The 17,811-nt window shown below is 34.3% G+C and overlaps 1 protein-coding gene across 10 annotated transcripts in view; it reads left to right on the top strand.

The window, feature by feature from the left end:
* The window catches only part of ROBO2 (roundabout guidance receptor 2), an 800,464-nt gene that overhangs the window by 234,458 nt on the left and 548,195 nt on the right, over nt 1-17,811 (top strand). The window lies entirely within an intron of this gene.

The following is a 17,811-nucleotide window of genomic DNA, read 5'->3' as shown; positions in this document are numbered from 1 at the left end:
ATCTATCTATCTATCTATCTATCTATCTATCTATCTATCTATCTATCTATCTATCTATCTATCTATCTATCTGCCCGTCTGTCTGTCTGTCTATCTATCATCTATCTGTCTATTTCTCTAATTTACTTCTCTGTGAATGTATTGTATGTGAACTAGGACCCAGTATTATCTTTGTTTTTCCATCACTAGCACAGTGATTATAATGTAGCAAGTTCTTTAAGAAATACTTTTTCTTTGATTACTTAGTGTTGAGTACTGGTGCCACTTCTTCCTTAAAGTTTTTCCCGATGAATCTAGATGTAAAAGATCTCTCTCCTTTAGTATCTCATATACATGTGTCATATTTCAGTTTGCATTATTTTTTGTATCCGTGTGCTTATTTTGTTACCCCTGGCAGATAATAAGAGGCATCATATTGTACTGCATAGAAAGTTAGTACCACAGTCAGGAAGACATGAGTTCAAGTTCAGCCTTTGAAATATCCTGGCTATGCAACCCTTGGCCGGTCACTTAAACTCTTACCATTCCGGGCAATTCTTCAAGACTACAATATGCTTCCAGAAAGTTGCTGACCACCTGGTGAAGGAGTTTCCTCTTCTAGGAATTTCCTACATCAATGAAATCAAAGATCTAGTCTCAATCCCTATTCCTAATTGATGAGAAATTCCTTGAGGGAAGATATTCTGACTTTTCTTTTCTTTGTATACCCCACACATTGCAAGTGCTTAACATAGATTGTTGACATAAACTACATCTGATACTGAAAGTCAATATTTCAAGTATCTGTCATTATATGTTTCTTTTTTTCCTGAAATTACTATGATTAGCATTTTATTAAAGTTTGTTGAATTAAACTTTATTTAGCATTTATTTCTTTCCCATAAAATGAAAGGAATTCCAGATAAGCTGGAGTTTACAGTATTGGACATTTAGAGTATTAGATTGTGACATACTATATTTTAGTTCAGTAACTTCAGATACTGAAACCTTTCCCTCCCTCTGACTGGAGAGGGTAGAAAATAAACTTCAGGAGCAGCTAGGTGGTGCAGTGGGTAGAGCACCAGCCCTGGAGTGAGGAGAACCCGAGTTAAAATCTGGCCTCAGACATTTGATACTAGCAGTGTGACCTTGGGACCTCACTTAACCCCAATTGCCCTGCCTTTCCCCCTCCAAAAAGCAAAAAAAAAAAATAGACTTCAGAGAAATATCCCTTTTAGAGATGCTCTACCATTTAAGTAAGGCAACCTGGATATTCATTTCTTAATTTCCTACCGAAGTTGAAATATTTCACACAGCCCCTGTATTTGTTGGGTAGTCTTCTCTTTCTTTGTTGTCTTCCCCCATTAGATCGTCAGGTTTTTTTAGCCCAAGGACTTTATTAATCCTTTTCTTTGTATCGTCAGCACTCAGAACTTGACTGGCTCTGACTCTGATATAGCTGCATGATATATTTGAATCATAAATTGACTGGCCAATGGTTTATCCTTTAACACAAATATTCTAATTCAATTTAGTGGTTCAGTTGTTTATAATGGTAGAAAGTAAATATTGCCTGACCTCAACAAGCATACATTCTACTGAGGGATATACTACATGAAAGAGATGAGTAAGTGAAGACTTTAAGGAGGAAGGGAGCACTATCTATTCAGATCAGGCTTCCCTTAGATGGTAGCTCTTGAGCTGAACTTTGTAGGAAAATAAAGTTACTAAAGAAGAAAAGATAACATGGGAATGCTATCTAGAAATGGCAACCATGCCTATTAAGGAACAGAGGCAGGAGACTAAATGTTTGCATAAGGTGTAGGAAGGTAGACATTTTATTTTACACATGTATTTTAACTCATAATTGTTGATTTTGTTTTTTTTTCTTTGAAAACAACCTGTAGGGGTGGCTAGGTGGTGCAGTGAATAGATCACCGGCCCTAGAGTCAGGAGGATCTGAGTTCATATTCGGCCTCAGACATTTAATACTTACTCCATGTGACTTTGAACAAGTCATTTAACCCCAGTTGTCTCTCCAAAAAGAAAAAAAGAAAAAACCCTCTAATATATGTAGCCATTTAGACTCCCCATTCATTGAGTACATTAAATATTTTAATTAGTAGGAACAGTAGTCAACAAATGCACTTTTGGTAAGATTTTTCTTCCCTTTATCACTTTTTATTATTAATTGATTCTAGCTTATTTAATTTTACATATACCCTAATCTTGTCGAATCCCTCTTTTCCCTTTTTCTCTTCTTTCCTTATGAAAGTATTTGGATTCCATTATGTAGCCTCTATTATACACTCTATGTATATGAATTCTTTTCCCTCTAATTTTATTCCATACACAGTTTGTGTAATTTCCTGCAGCCATACATTACTAGTTAACCTTTTATATAAATTTTATAATAAATGAAATTAATCTGTATGGGTTATTTCAGGCTAGGCCTATTCAAAATGATTTACTAAAGAGATAGTACCTGCCTCTAAATCAATTATGAGTACATTCCCTATCAATCTGTTGTGTATAATAGTGTATTAAAAAGCACTTTACATATATATGAGTGCATATGCTTAAATGACTCATTGAAACTGAATTAACATTCACAATAACATAATAGTACTTGAGAAGCTATAAACATTTAAATTCAATTCCTCATTTCCAGTCTAGTATATGGAAGGAATTGTAGGTTTTAGATATATCTTTAGACTATACTCATTTCATCATATGATGCTCATTATATTAACGTTATGCTACTCTTTTTTGTAATGCTTACATTTTAGGGAAAAGTAGCCAAAAACAATCTTCAAAATGAAATGAGCATACATCCCTTTTTACAGTGTGATAGTTCACATACATACTGACTCTGTGGTCTAGTTAACTATTGTGAATTTCTGGAGATCCTATTCAATTTAACTGCATCATTCTGTAGGATGGAGATGCAAATTGTTCATTAAAAATTTCCGTAAAGCTACATTTTAGCATCTTGAAATACATCTAATTTTGTCACAATTTAGTATTGGAAAAATAAAAAATATGTAAGTGTGTAACATTTTCTCTACTCTCTCCTTCATTCCTCCCTTCTTACACTCAGACTTATGCCCTGACTTACCCATCCCCCTAGCTCATACCTGCATGTACTCATAACCTAGAATTTTGGTTGTATGTTTTGAAGTATGTTCTATAATGTGCAAGATCATGTGAAAAACCTTTGTCTACATATCTTTACTGCACCCTGATCTTGGTAATGACCCTCCATCTCATTTTTCTCATAGTATAGCTTATTTTCTATTTTATTACACTTAAGGATGTTTTAGTAAGTCACATATGGGTATGTACCTTTTCTCTCTATAAGAACAGGAATTCAGGAAGTTTTGATTGATTTTGTATTTCCCATTGTGCCTAGCAAAGTTCTCTATACCCAATAGGTATATAATAAACTTTTATTATATTGATTACATAAAAAATAGTTTGTTTTGGTTGAAATACCAAATTGATTATCCATTTTATTTTTTAAAAACTAATTAGTTAAGTAGATTATACACCTTGAACTAGTTTATGGAAGTGAAAATAACTTCATTCAGCAAATTCTCAATGTATATTGTTCAAAATAGAAGAATAAAATGCTTTTGAAGGCAGTAGGAAATTTAGTTATTTTCTTCATAATAATAACTACAATCATATAACTATAGGTTTTCAAAAACCCTTCAACCAGCTAGTTCATGTAGTATTATTTTCATTTACAAATGTAGAAACTGAAGCCCTGAGCGATTAGGTGACTTGTCCATGGTGACAGAACTAGTAAGTATCTGAAGAAGGATTTAAAATCAAATCTCTTATCTCTAAGTCCAAATGACTGTATCCACAAATCCCTACACTTTCTTTCGTGATGTCATGGGGAAAACAGACTTTCCTAGGAAGTAAGTGGATATTCTATTGTAGGAGTCAAATATTTTTAAGTAAAATTATCACTAAACCTTATTATTCAGTAGCAGAAAACTAGAATCTTAGTTTTTCTTTTAAAATCTGCCAAAATAGTTATAATACTCTGCAGCTTAAAAGAAAGAGCTTCACTTAAAATCCATTTCAATTTACTGAAACATTTGATCAGTTCCTACTTTGTGTAAGGTATGTTGCCAGATGCTCAGATACAAGGGTAAAATTACAACCATACCATGACCCTTAAGAAGATTGCAATTAAGAGCTATGATTATAGGACCTTGTTGTTATACAACATTTGCAGGATTAATGTTACTTCATATATTAGCCTCTCCCATGGTTTTTTTTTTCTTTTCACATAGTATCCATCAAATAAGAGTCAAAAAGGCTTTTTGACTGATCACATTCATTAATTTCTGAGCATAGGCATGACAGAATAATGCTTAAAATTCTATCAATTCCACAAAATACTATTAATATTACAACCAAACCCCAATGAACCACTCAGTGAGATGAGAGAGAATGAAAAGGAGAGAAATATAGCTGGGGAAGAGAGAGATAATTGTCTGAATTAGGGGGGCTACATTTCCGGAGGTTTGTACTTTGCCCTCTCTCTTCATTTATAATCAGCACTTATTCAGAATAGAGTGAAAATGAGTTTATCTTTATCTGTAGACAAAAGTCATTTTAAAAGCATAGAAAGTTATCAAGTAAGATTTAAGAATAAGTCAGGGGAAAGGCAGGAAGTGTGGAGCTGCTAAATTCACTCATTCCCAGTACAGCAGCAAATTCTGTTTAGGCACATCACCGCTTCAGTGAATCATTGAACCAGACAAGGCTTCAAATGCTCATGATTATTTCATTGTGGGGTAGTTGTACCTTCCCTTTGCCATTTGCTGTTAGCCTCATTTGGCTCTATACATTCATAATGAAGCTGCAAAATCCCCAGGCTTTCCCTGCCCAGAGTATCTTCTGCTTCCCATGATCTTCTAATTCCTTATTACAGCTAAGAAAAATTGTTCTTCTCATCAGCCTCCTTTCTAATAAGGGACTTCACAGAACAATCTTGTAAATGTAACCAGTTCTTTGGGAAAAAAAACAACAAAAATGATCAACCCTAGAGACATTCATACTTGCACCAATATTGGATGCACTGAATTGTGCTACTATGGGTCTATAACAATCATGGAGCAAATATGGGAGCAAATCCCTCACTTCTTTGCCCCAGGGAGGAAAGACATTGTGGGGAGAGAGAAAATGGTATTTCAATTATAAAGATTATTTGAATTTAGAGATCTTTTACAGAGCCAAGATTGACCCTTTTGCCTGAGTCACTGCTGATATTAAAGAAATTGAGCCCTTCGGGGAACTCTTGCTTCCCTCAGAATAATCTGCTTCTACCCTGGTGAAGTCTGTAAACTTTAGTAACTGCCTTGTGTTGCTCCCCCTAATATTTTTAGAGCTTTTTTCCCCTAGCGATGATCTGTCAAGTCAGTCAAAAGGTTCAAATAAATTAGCATTATCATTACATTACTTTATTCATTCATTACTTTCAACATAGCCAACACAAACATCAGAATGAGTAGGCCAGTTCAGTTGCTGCTTAGGATGTGATATAAAGGGAAATAAAATGTGATACATTTAAAAATATATTTATATTTGTGTTCCTGTAGCTGTCATCTGGTATTGTCTGGCAAGTTGGACGAGCAGGTGAAAGAGCAAACCTATATTTGGAATTTGGTCATGCTTACTGAATGATCCATTTCTTCTACCCCTCATCAGTCATAACCCTCCCTTTCTCAACGAAATATCATTGAGAAGAAAACAGTGGAGTGGGGAGACAATATGGCATTCACATCCCTCTCTATCCTCAGTGCCAAACTACCCTAGGCGGAGGCTTTAGGTTAAAGTCAGAAAAGCTCAGGTCCAGTTTAAATTCCATCTTTTGGAAATTTAACCTAAATTTCAGACTCAAAACTAAATAAAATTCTCTTTTTTCCCTTGGAGTTTCCAATTAGCAAAATAATCCGTATTATTTTAGACCAAAGGATTAAACTTCTGCCTTTTTTTCTCAATATCAATTCTGTCCATTTTCTTTATCTCTTGTAGCTTACACATTGGCAGTGATCAATAAGACATAACTAATCTCAAAGAAATTACGACTGAATATACTTTTGTCAAGGGTAAGCTAGCTTTTTAAAAGTATAAGTTTAATCAATATGTAAACGATTACAAGAACATATGAGCTTTGGATTTGACACAGTTTCTCCTGATTGGAAAATGGCAGTGGGAAAAGGAGGAAAGGCCTTCAGGGACCATCTGCATCATCCCTCTTGCCAGACTAATACACACACACACACACACACACACACACACACACAAGTGTATTCAGCCTTTAGTTGCCTCATTGTTTATGATTAGTGTAGACAGCTTTTGAGGAATTCCAAGAGGCTTGTCTTCTCTTGAAATTTTATTCCATCTTCTTCCTCAAAAAAAAAAGTGCATCTACTTCCAAACCTTGTAAAAGGGGACTCTGAAGAAACTTTGGAGCTACAGAACCCACAAAATGACACAGAGAAGCTAACCTCCCACTGAGGACAACCTGGCAGGCTGTCAGGAATCGGCCAGCTCAGCACGCTGGAAGCCCAGCCCAGTTCCACTCCACGGTTTTAGCTCCAGGGTGGGCCTGACCAGGCACATGATGGAGGGACTCTAGATCACCAGAAGCTGTGGCAGTCCAGAATTATCAATACATAGATACTAAGGACAAAGTGAGAGGTCAGTGCAGTGTGGACTTTGGGATCCAGTAGTTGGGAGTACCTCAGGTTTTGACCTTGGGGTGAGAAGCCACTGAGAACAGCCTCCACGTGGCAGCTTCAGCTCCTGGCCTGCAGACTATAGGGGGACCAAGCGACTAGTCTGAGGGGTAATCTTTCTTCTTTAACCTGCTTGGATGTGGATTGTGGTCAAGGGTGGAGGTTCCTGGGATATGTGACCAGCTTACCAGAGCATGTGGAGACTTCAGAGGGGGCACCCAACTAATACCTTAGGAAGCTGAGAAAACCCCAGCATTTGGAACAAAGCTCCCCTGTCTGGTGGCAAAGTCTTATTGTGGCAAAAAGCCCAGGGGTCAAGGGACTGAGTGGCAACATGACGAGGCAAAGGAAGCAAACCAAGCAGAGCAATCTAACATTAGACTCCTATTTTGGGGACAAAAAGGAGCAAAGCATGGAACAGGAGGAAGACAGTGAAGTCAGAACTTTGGAACCAAAAGCTTCAAAGCAAAATATGAGCTGGTTACAGGTCATAGAGGACCTTAAGAAGCAGATAAGAGAAGTGGAGGAAAAATTGGGAAGAGAATTGAGAACAATGCAAGAAAATTATGAAATGAGAGTCAACAGCCTGACTAAGGAAAATAACACCTTAAAACACAGACTAACTCAAATGGCAAAAGAGGCCCAAAAAGGCAATTAGGAGAAGAATGCCTTAAAAAGCTGAATTTGCCAGATGGAAAAAGAATCTCAAAAGCTCACTGAGGAGAATCATTCCTTCAGAATTAGATTTGAGCAAATGGAAGCTAATGACTTTATGTGAAACCAAGATGCTGTTAAACAGATCAAAAAAATGAAAGAATAGAAGCAGTATGAAATATCTCATGGGAAAAAAAAACCACTGACCTGGAAAATAGACCCAGGAGACATAATTTAAAAATTCTTGGACTACCTGAAAGCTATGGTCAAAGAAAGAACCTAGAAATCATCCTCCAAGAAATTATCAAGGAAAACTGCCCTGATGTTTTAGGACCAGAGGGCAAGAAACTCCTAGGAATATTATAGCCAGGTTCCCAAAATTCCCAGATAAAGGAGAGAATAAAGCAGCCAGGAATAAACAACTTGAATATTGTGGAAAAACAATCAGGATAACACAGGATCTGGCAGCTTCTACACTGAGGAATTGAAGGGAATGGAATATGATATTCCAGAGGGCAGAGGAGCTGGGATTAAAACCAAGAATCATCTACCCAAGTAAACTGAATTAAAGGGGAAAATATGGTTACTCAGTGGAATAGAGGACTTTAAAGCATTCTTGATGAAAAAAACAGAGTTGAATAGAAAAATTGACATTCAGATACAAGAAACAAGAGAAGCATGAGAAGGTAAACGGAAAATAAATCATAATAAACTTATCAAAGTTGAAGTATTAACATTCCTACATCCAAAAACAGTAATTGTAATTGATGAAACTTTTCTCAGTATGAAAATAGTTGAAGGGAATAGGAAAAAATTTATGTGCATATATATATATATATATATATATATGTCTATATTGGACAGTATACAGGCGTATGAAGACATGTGAGTGTGTGTATATGTGTTTACAGGTTTATATAGAGAGGACACAGAACCAACTTAATAGGAAGGGAATATACTTAAAAGGTGAAATTGAGAGCTGAGAGAGGAATATAATGAGAGGAGATGGGGAGAGACAGAATGGGGTAAACTATCTCATATAGAGGAGGCAAGGAAAAATGGTTACAATGGAGGGGAAGAATAGGAAGGCAAAAGGGAATGGGTCATCCTTATTCTCATTGAATTTGGCTTGCGGAGGGAATGAAATACACACCAAATAGGGTATCTCACCTTATAGGAGAGTGAGGGGAAGCGGATGAGAAGGAGGATGATGGATGGGAAGGCAGGCTGGGGAGGAGGGAAGCACCCACTTTTGAAAAGGACGGGATCAAAGGAGAGAATAGAAAAAGTGGGAGGTGGGATAGGAGGGAGGGAAATATAGTCAGTCTTTTACAATATATCTACTATGTTAATGTTTTGCATTAGCTACACATGTACAAGCTATACTTAACCCAGTAAGGGTGGGTGACCAGGGTGGAAGGGAATGAATCTGGAATTCAAAGTTTTAAAATCAAATGTTTAAAATATACATATATGTGTGTGTATACTATAATTAATAATATTTTACATGTAATTGGGAAATAAGATATACAAGCCCTGGGGCATAGAGATCCACCATGCCCTACTGGAAAAGTCAATGGGGGTATTGGAGAAGATATGGGAGAGATCAGATTGGAGAAGGGGATATCCTGTGGGACTGCTATTTTGGGGCGGTGGGTAGGGGAAAAATTGGGAGAAAATTTGTAACTCAAAATCTGGTGGAAATGAATGATGTAAATCAGAAGTTAATACAGCATTTGAAAAATGAAAAAAAAAGTGCAGCTTGCACCCTGACAACCACTAGTATATATACAAAATCTTTTCAATTATCTCAGATGAAAGAAAACAGCAACATTCTTTGTCCTGAATAACCATTCCAAGAATTCACACAGATAGGTTTCAGAGCCATTCACTTATGTTGGGAAATTCTTCTGATTGTCCAATCAGATGTATATTTTTTCCTGTCAGAAAACTTATCGTTTTTAGATTTTTCTCCTTTAATAAGAAAATCATATTACAATAAATCTTTATAGCTTTCTTTATACACTCCTGCTACACAAGGGGTAACATTTTTTTCCAGAGCTTTTTAAAATTTTATTTATTTTTAATTTTCAACATTCATCTCCACAAGATCGTGAGTTACAAACTTTTCTCGCCCTGTCTTTCCCCTACCTCCACCCAAAACAGCAAGCCTACTGAATACCTCTTCCCCCAATCTGTTCTCTCTTATATCTGTTCCCTTCACACTCCTAACTTTCTAGTAGGTCGAGATTGGTCTCTATACCCCAGTACTTGTATATCCTATTTCCCAGGTGCGTGGAAAAACACAATTTTTAAACATTTGTTTTTACATCTTTGAGTTCCAGACTTTTTTCCCCTTCTTCCCTCCTCACCCACCACCACTGGGAACACAAGCAACTCAATATAGATTGTACATGTGTGGTTACCCAAATCTCCTCCCTTGTAGTTACATTGTGAAAGACCAACTACACTTCCCTCCATCCCATCCTGCCACCCACCCACTCCACCTTCTCCCTCAGGCACATTCCCCTTCAAAAATGCTTGCCTCTAAATACCATCTCCCCCAATCTGCCCTCCTCTCTATCTTCCCCCCTCCTATTCACTATCTCATGTTATCCTATACTGTAAGATACCCAATTGACTGGGTATATCATTATTCCCTCCTTAGGATAAATTCAACGAGAATCAGGTTGTCCTATGCCCTTTCACCTTCTTGCTCTTAAGGATAACATTTTTAAAAAATAAGTTGTGAAATTATACCTTTTAACTGATATCTTTCATTTTAACATTGTCTTCTTTGATACTTATATTACCTCTCATCCCAGAGAGCTACATGAACTGAGTTGGAGAATATATGCAGTGTTCCATGGTGTGTAATTTTCAAACCATGCCCATGGTTGAAAAACAGTTTGCCCTGGCTGGAACAGACAGTAGATATATTACTACATATGCTTTCTACCTCACTGTTGCATAATATTACACCATCTTCTAAATACTGAACTTCAAAATTTCACTGTCTGACCATAATATTCTGTCTTCCTAACATCCTCAGTCACAAAGAAATGTCTCTGCTATGATTTGATTGCAATCTATATTTAGCCCTGTGAATCTGCTTTAATGGCTCTCTCGTTACTAACCTTCCCTTTTTCACCTACTGGAACATAGTAGTCCTGACCATGATCAAGCCCAGGGGAACCTTACCTGTAATTTAACCACTACTGTTTCATCACCATTGGAATTCACAGGAGAAAGTAAACTCTCCCAATTGATTTCACCCTGTTTTACACTGTTGTGAAATGTAGCTTGGACCTTACTTATGCTTGAATATCCTTTGATGCTACTTTTATTGACTTCTTATCCTTTCCCTTAGACAATGACAAAACATATTTCTCTTTACTTTTAAAGGAAAAAGAAGAGTAGATTATTAAGTGTCTATTATGTAGAAGGCACTAGGATAGCCTTTAAATAGGAATTGCTTTGTAATTATTCCTTCCACACCATGACTTTTCCCATTACAATTTCAGTATATTTCAATTTGGTATAAGAAATTAAATGTGAAGAAGCCACAGCGAACATGCAAAGGCCAGCAGATGGCACAGAAAAGTTTAGAAAATCAGAAATGAAAAAAAATTTGCATAGTATTGTATAATATCAAGATATTTTATCTTTTAATACTACATATATACACAATTTATTTTTTATTTTTATTTATATCTTCAATTTTTTTACAATTTCTTTTTTCTGAGTTAAAATAAGTAAAAAGTTAAAGTTTGCAAAAAGAATGTGAAAGTAAACAGATGACACACAAAGACTTGAAATGTAGAGATGTCTTGAAAATTTAGTAATTCATAAGATATATGTACTGTTATGTTTAATATTAATTTTTCAGTATGTACTTATACTTTAATAAAATATATGAACAGCTACACATTTTTTTAAAATTACATATGCTATTTTATGCACTTGTTTGAAGATGCCAAGTGTGTTTATGGCAATCTTTCACATGCCATCTCATGGTAATCTCACAGTGATCTTTGCATTTCAAGCTTCTCATGTCTTGTTTTGTTGAGATGCCATAAACTGTAATAAAATCATGGTTCCCAAGTGTAGTCTTTCTAGTGGTTTAGAAAGGGTCCTTTTTCATTTATTATTTTACTTATCATTGAGCTACATATTGCCTATGACCAAATAATTAACCAAATTTTTATGATAAGGGATTGTAAATACCCCATACAAGAAAAAAAATTCTCTGCTACAAAGGGACAACCAAAAATATTTATATAGATTTTCCAGATCACAGTGGGTACCTACCCTAAATCCCACAATGTGGAAGGGACGATTGTGTTTTTGTATCCTACAGTAGATATTGTTTTATTTTATTTTTTTTTGTCTCCAGAACCTAGCATAGTGATTTACAAAAATGAAAACAGTACTTAATAAATTATTGTTGAATTGAATTGAACTGCCCTCTCACTCTACAATTATACTTCCCTGAGTCATCTCATGGAAGTTCTCTCAACATCCCTCCTCAAAACTTCTCAGAATCATGATTTTTTCTCTTCTCATTCCCTCATATTTCAGATTAAGAGGTATTCTTGCTGAGTTAACTTGAGCTCGCAACTCCATATTCAGCAGCCTCATCCAGGATTTTATATCTGCTTTCATTCTTTCTCTTAGACAACTTCATGTACAACTCCCTGAAATCTGTCTAAAACATGTTTAAGTATTCCCAATCTTAAAAAGCTGTTTCTAACTCTTCCTTTCTCTCTTCACTTACTTTTACACCTTTATTCTCTCTTTGATGGTTAAGTTTTTTCACGAATTTTATACAACCAATGGCTCTACTTATGCAACGCTCACTCTTTCCTCAATATACATTTGAAGAAATTTGCATACATATGTTAGTATAAGCTAGGGAATTAAATTAGGTGGCCTAAGGAGATCCCACAAAAGAGTACTAATGCAAGAATATGGGAGTGTGACTACCAGATGGGCAACCAAAGAAGACAATAGAGAAAGAACTCTAGAATAGTACAATTTCTTGGAAGTCAAGAGAATATTAAGAATGAAGTCATCAATGTCAAGTGTTTTGTTACTTATAGAAGAAGGTGATTTAAAGCTTAAAACTGTAAGCAGTAGTGGGTATGAGAGAGAAAAAACTTTTAAGTACTTAAATTCAGCAATACAGTTCCCTAACAAAATAAATAACTCCAATAACTGATAAAATAATCACTAAAATTTTACTTCAGAGATATCTAATGTTACAAGACTTGCTCTGTTGTGTAGCCAGAGAAGGAAATTAGGTTTTTCTTAAGATTTTTTTAGACTTTTAGAATTTACATATGCTGAAGTGCACAAAATATTTTTGTCTTTTGCCTCTAACATATTTGCTTTTTTGAACTTTTATAGAAATTTTCTGAGAAAATAAGAATTATACGAATCAGACAGACATAGTAAAGGTGAGGGACTGGAGCAGAAACTATTATTTTTCAGCTAAAGTAAAAAAAAAACAGTGGGGGAAAGAATCATGATTTCAGACAAGGTAAAAGAAAAAAGTAGACCTAATTAAAAGAGGTTGGGAAGGAAATTACATATTGTTAAAAGGTACCATAGGCAATGAAGTAAACTAAAACTAAACATATATGGACCTAGTTGTATAGCATCCGGATTCTTAAAGGAGAATTTAAGTGAGTTACAGGAAAAAATAGACAGCAAGACTATACTAGTGGGGGAACCTCAACTATTCCCTCTCAGAACTTGATAAATCCAAACAAGAAGGAAACTAAAGAGGTAGATAGAATATCAACAAAAAGTTAGAAATGACAGACATTGGAGAAAATTGACTGGGAACAGAAAGGAATGTACCTTTCTCTCAGCAGCAGATGGCACCTACAAAAGAAGTGACTATGTAATGGGGAATAAAAACTTAAAAGCAAATGTAAAAAGGCAGAAATATTAAATTGATTTTTTAATATCATAATTCATTAAAATTATATTCATTAAATGGCAGAGAGAATATAGACTAAAAATCAATGGGAACTAAATAATCTACTGCTAAACAACAAGTCAGTAAAAAAAAAAAAACAAATCATGGAAACTATCACTAATTTCATTGAAGAGTATGATAACAATGAAACAACATATGAAAACTTAAGGGATATACCAAAGCAGTACTTTGGAGAAATTTTATTTCTCTAAATTCTGACTTCAAAGAAATGGGGAAAAAAACAGATTAATGAATTAGTCATGGAACTAAAAAAGAGAAAAGGGACAAATTAAAAATGCCGAATTCGCACCAAATTAGAAATCCTGAAAATCAAAGATGAGATTAATAAGATTGGAAGTTAAAAAAATTGAGCTAATAATTAAATTTAGCAGCTGGTTTTATAAAATAAAGAATATACACGAGTAACTGGTTAATTGGATTAAAAAATGAAAGAAAAAAAGCAAACATCTACTATCAAAATTGAAAAGGGAGAAATCAACACCAATGAAAGAAAAATTCGATCATTAGGACATAGTTTGCCCAATTATATGCCAATAAATCTTGATAATCTAAGCAATATTGATGAATATTTATGAAAATTTAAATTGCCTAGGTCAGAAAATAGAATGCCTAAATAACCTCATCTTTGAAAAACAGATTGACCAAGCCATTAATGAATTCCCTAGGAAAAACAAAATGCCAGGGCCAGTGCATTCTATCAAATATTTAAAAAACAATTAATTCCACCATTATGTAAACTATGTGGGAAAATGGGTAAAAAAGGAGTCCTTCCAAACTCCTTCTATGACACAAATATAACACTGATACCTAAACCAGGAAGAGCTAAAACAGAGAAAGAAAAATATAGACCAATTTCCCTAGTGAATATCAATGCACGCATTTTGAACAAAATAAGACCAAGGCAATTTCAATAATGTATGACCAGGAAAGATTTATACCAGGAATGCAGGGTTAGTTCAATATTAGGAAAACTTTCAGAATAACTTACCATTTCAATATCAAAACAAGGTAGAAATCATATAATCAATTATCTCAACAGATGCCATAAAAGCTTTTGACAAAATACAGCACCCTTTTCCATTAAAAAAAAAAAGAGATCATAAAAGTAAAAGGAGCATTCCTTAAAATGATAAGCAGTACCTATGTAAAACCATCAACAAACACTATTTGTAATGGGGATAAGTTAGAAGCTTTCCTAGTAAGATTAGGGGTGAAGCGAGGATACCTGTTATCACCACTAGTATTTAATAAAATGATAGAAATATCAGTTTTAGCAAATAAGAGAAGAAAAAGAAATACAAGTAATTAGATAATCAATTAGAAAACAACAATATCACTTTTTGCACAGGATATGATGGTATATTTAGACAATCAATGAAAAATCTACTTAAAATTATTAACAACCTTAGCAAAGTTGTGGAATGTAAGAAAAATCCACATATATCATCAGCATTTCTTTATATGACCAACAAAACCTAGCAACAAGAGATAGAAAGAGAAATGCCATTTAAAATAAATATAAACAATATCAAATACTTGGGAGTCTACCTGCCAAGACAAACCCTGGGAGCTATATGAACACAATTACGAAACACTTTTCACATAAATAAAGTAAGATCTGAACAAATGGAAAAAAATATATATATATATATATATTTATATATATATATATACACACACACACACATGTATCAGTTGCTCCTGGGTAGGCCAAGGCAATAAAATATCAATGACAATTCTGCCTAAACTAATTCAATATCATGTCAATCATATCACCAAAAACCACAAAATTCATCTGAAAGAATAAAAGGTCAAAAATATAAGGGTAATTAATGAAAAATGCTAAGGAAAGTGGCCTATCAATACTAGATCTCAAACTATATTATAAAGCAGTAATCATCCAAACTCTCAGGTACTGGCTAAGAAATAGAGTAGTGGATCAGTGGAACAGATTAGGTACAGAAGACATGGTAGTCAATGACCAAAGAAACCTGCTGTTTGATAAACCCAAAGACACCAGTTTGGGGGGAAGAACTCACTATTTGATAAAAAAAACAAACAAACAAAAAACTGCAGCGAGAACTAGAAAATAGTATGGCAGAAACTGGGCATAGACCACTTGTACACAGTTTCAGCAACACTGTGTGATGATCAACAGTGAATGATTCCACTCTTCTCAGCAGCACAGTCATCCAAGACAAGTACAAAAGACTTAGGAAAGAAAATGCTGTCCATATACAGGTAAAGAACTGATGAATTCTGAATGCAGACTGAAGTATATATTTTTTTCATTCAATTTATTCTTTCTCATTTTTTTCTATTGTTCTATTTCTTCTTTCACAGCTATGACAGATAATGGAAGTATTTTTAACATGATAGCTCACATATAACGTATTTCAAACTGCTTGTCATTTTCAGAAGAGGGGAGGAGAGGGAAGGAGAAAATTTTGGAACTCCAAATCTTGTAAAAATTTTCTTGACACGTTACTGGGGCAAAATAAAATTCTATTAAACTAAGAAAAAGGAAATAATTATGAAATTGTGAAAGTTTCAAGAAAAACACAGAATAAACTAACTAAGTAAACTCTGCAGAGAATAAACTGGGTTTTTTTGTGCTGAATCAAAAGACTGAATTATTTTTCATCATTGGGAGAGATCTACTCCTGATGAAATTCTCTTTGGGGGTTCCTGTTTATAAATTTCTGTTTACAAATCAAGTGAAAGAAAAGAGACATAAAATTGATTGGACTTATAATTTTTAATCCTCATCTTAGTTAGGATTAAGAGTCAGAATTCCCTCTGTCTGATATATATGTTTTTTGTATCTTTTTCTTAAATACTGAAGCATATAGTTTTTATGGGTAATATATTTTGTAGGAGGTTTAATGTTTGTTAGGAAATACATAATGTGTAAAAACAAAACATATTAATATATTTTTAAATGATAATTGAAAAGTATACAAAAAACACCCCAGCAAAGATATTGACAAAGAAAATAATTGTAAAAATTTTTATAGTGCCATTCTAATAATTGAGAACTAATTACACTTTCAAAGTCAATACACATGGTTTTGTGGTTTGACATTTTCCTAATATTGAAAGATAACGACATGAAAGCTTTTCTTTTTCCCCATCACATAGTTCAGCATATTATTCCCAGAAATTCTTTTATTTTTTTAATTCAGTAATGACATGCACATTTCAATCTGTTACTAAAAATTAGAATGTCATTAAGATTCCCTATCATTTAAATGGAAAATTTTCCTATATGGAAAAGTTTAGACAATTTTTTGTCCTTCAGTAAATGAAGAAATCATTTAACTGCTTTTTATGTGAAAAATACTGGAGATATAAATAGAAGAATATGACAGTCCCTTCTTTGAAAGAGCTCACATCATGTTGTCACATGAGAGACAACACTTATGAGAGGTTATCAGCTGCAAATCAAAAGGAAAGGGCCAATGATTCCTAAGATTCAGTGAAAAAGCAGATGTTAATTCCTTTCCTTTAATATCATTTCAAATGATAAAACCCTATCATTTTCTGCTATTGAACCATTTAATGGTGCCAAACACTTATGTAACAAGAACTTTCTTTTCTGAGTCTTTAGTAGCTGTTGTTCTAGCACCTTCAGGACCTGAAGATTATTGCAGAATAATAAAATGTTGTTTAACCTAGTTACCGTGTTTCCCTGATAATGAGACACTGTCTTATTATTTTTTTTTTTTTTGGACAGAAAAACACCAGAGGGCTTATTTTCAGGGGAGGGCTTATTTTAGAGGAATCTTATACAGTAAGGGGAGGGCTTATTTTCAGGATAGGTTTTATCATCGGGGAAACACAGTATCTTAAATAATTTAGCTAAGCAACAGTAGATTGACTACTGGATTTTGAGTCAGGAAGACCCAATTTTGAATTTTGTCTAGACAGTTGTATGGCTTGGCACATGTTATTTAAACTCAGTTTCTTCATATGTAAGATGGAGATAAGAAAAGTACCTATCTCTTAGGGTTTTTATGAGGATCAAATGACATAATAAATATAAAGCACTTTGCAAACTTTTAAGTACAATATAAATGCTATGTGATAATTCTGCAATGGTCTATATGCATGTGTGTATATACATACATACATATATATACATACACATACACACATACACACATACACACACACACACACACACACACACACACACACACACACATATATATATATATATAAAACATTATTGTTTTGTCTGGTAGCTAAATGTTCTTGTAAGAAGACTGAACTCTATAAAGTGATTTTTTTTTACCCCCAGAAATTGGATATATTTCTTGTCCAGTTCAGATGACACTAAAGTTTTACCTATACTCTTTCACACTATGGTGCTTTTTCTACAAATTAAAAAAAATAGAAACTTCCACA

The sequence above is a fragment of the Petaurus breviceps genome, unplaced genomic scaffold, assembly GCF_028583685.1.
Source record: "Petaurus breviceps papuanus isolate PSGF00001 unplaced genomic scaffold, PetGlider_PUasm1.0 419, whole genome shotgun sequence".
NCBI classification, from domain to species: Eukaryota; Metazoa; Chordata; class Mammalia; order Diprotodontia; family Petauridae; genus Petaurus; species Petaurus breviceps.
Note: the sequence above shows the minus strand (reverse complement) of the source record. Positions and strands in the feature narration are given on the sequence as shown.